Raw genomic sequence first — 2,401 nt, 5'->3', positions numbered from 1 at the left:
CCTCTCGCTGGCTGCTTCCTGATGGGCTCAGCCAATGAGAGGCGCTGGTGGGAGATGACATCTGTTACACTTCTTTTTTTTTTTTGAGTCGGAGTCTCACTCTGTTTCCCAGGCTGGAGTGCAGGGGCACGCTCATGGCCACTGCAGCCTCGACTTGCTGGGCTCCGTCGATCCTTCCACCTCAGCCTTCCCAGTAGCTGAAACTACAGGCTTGCGTCACCACGCCCGGCTGATTTTATGATTTATTGCAGAGACGAGATCTCATCATGTAGCCCAGGCTGGTCTTGAATCCCCTGGCTCAGGCAATCCTCTCACCTCCACCTCCCAAAGTGCTAAGATAACGGGCTGAGCCACTGAGGCTGGCCAGCTTTTTTTTTTTGAGTTGGAGTCTCACTCCATCACCCAGGTTGGAGTGCGGTGGCACACGCACAGCCACTGCGGTCTCTATCTGCTGGGCTCCGGCGATCCTTCCACCTCAGCATTCCAAGTAGCTGGAACTACAGGCGCACGCTACCACGCCCGACTGTGTTTTTGATTTATTGTAGAGATGAGGTCTTGCTGCCCAAGCAGGTCTCGAACACGTGGGCTCAGGCAATCCACTCACCTCAGCCTCCCAAAGGCGCGGGATTACAGGCTGAGCCACCGAGCCCAGCTAGCCGGCTAATTTTTTGATTTATTGTAGAGACGAGGTCTCGCCAAGTTGCTCAGGCTGAACGCGAACCCCCGGGCTCAGGCAATCCTCTTGCCTCCGCCTCCCAAAGTGCTGTGATGACAGGCATGAGCCCTCACGCCCAACTACTTGGGCCATTATTGAAACCACCACTCAAGTAGTGGACATGATGTCCTACAGGTTGCTTGCTTTCCAACCCTGGCCCCCTCTCCCCCTTAGGCATCTTCAGTGTCGTCTTTCCCATCCTATGTCTGTGTACCTAGTGTAGAGCCCCCACTTTAAATGAGAATGTGTTTGACTTTATTTCTGTGTTCATGCCCTTAGGATGACGGCCTCCAGCTGCATCCAGGTTGCTGCAGAGAACACCTGTTGTTCTTCTCTATGGCTGCATAATCTTCCACGGTGTCTACGTGCCACATTTTCTTAATCAGTCCCGCGTCGGTGGGCACCTTCCAACCACGACCTTGCGGTTGCGGCTGCTGCTGTGATGAACATACAAGTGCGGGTGTCTTTTTGGTGGCATGATGCACTTTCCTTGGGGTCTATACCCAGTAGTGGATGTGCTGGGCTGCCTCGTAATGCTGTTTTTAGTTCTCTGAGAATTCTCCAAGCTGTTTTCCCCGGGGGCTGAACTAATTGCCATTGCCACCAACACTCAACGGTGTCTGAGTGTTCCCTTTTCTCTGCGTCCTTGCCAACCGCTGTCATTTTTCAGCTTTTTAATAACAGCCGCCCTGATTTGCTCTCACCACTTTTGATCAGTGTCGTCCTGGAAATCACAGCCGGTGCAATAAAGGAAGGAGAATAAAGTTGAAAAATTCAGGTCGAGGCTGGGCTCGGTGGCTCAACCTGTCATCACAGCACTTTGGGAGGCCAGGGCAAGTGGATTGCCTGAGCCTGAGGGTTCGAGACCCGCCCGGGGAACTTGGTGAGACCTCGTCTCTACAATAAAATAAAAAACTAGCCGGGTGTGGTAGCACGCTCCTATAGTTCTGGCTACTTGGAAGGCTGAGGCGGAAGGCACGCTGGAACCCGGCAGACGGACACTGGGGTGGCCGTGAGTGTGCCACTGCAATCCAACCTGGGTGACGGAGTGAGACTCCGACTCAAAAAAAAAAAAAAAATCCAGGTCAGAAAGGAGACAGGGAAATGTCTTCATTCTCAGATGACACAGTCGTCTATGTGGACAGCTGGGCATCTACAAAAAAACCTACTGCAGTTGCCCCTCAGTATTCATGGGGGGTTGGTCCAGCACCCCGCACACCAAAATCTGTGGAGGCTCAAATTCCTCGTATGAAGTGGTGTCACATTAGCATATAACCCACACACATCCTCCCATATACTTTAAGTCATCTCTGGATTACCTGTAATACCGAATACAATTTAAGTGCTTTGGAAGTAGTTGTGGTATTTTATTATTATTATTAGAGTTGGAGTCTCACTGTTGCCCAGGCTGGAGTGCAGGGGCACACTCACGGCCACCACAGCCTCAACCTGCTGGGCTTAGGCAATCCTCCTGCCTCAGTCTTCCAAGTAGCTGGAACCACAGGTGTGTGCCACCATGCCCGGCTAAATTTTTGATTTATTGTAGAGTTGAGGTCTCGCCGAGTTGCCCAGGCTGGTCTTGAATCCCTGGGCTCAGGCAATCCTCTTGCCCCGGCCTCCCAAAGTGCCGGGATGACAGGTGTGAGCCGCTGGCTGAGCCCGACTGTATTCTTCTTTTTTTTTTTT

The sequence above is a fragment of the Carlito syrichta genome, unplaced genomic scaffold, assembly GCF_000164805.1.
Source record: "Carlito syrichta isolate Samal-C Ts95f unplaced genomic scaffold, Tarsius_syrichta-2.0.1 Scaffold143343, whole genome shotgun sequence".
Taxonomy (NCBI): domain Eukaryota; kingdom Metazoa; phylum Chordata; class Mammalia; order Primates; family Tarsiidae; genus Carlito; species Carlito syrichta.
Note: the sequence above shows the minus strand (reverse complement) of the source record.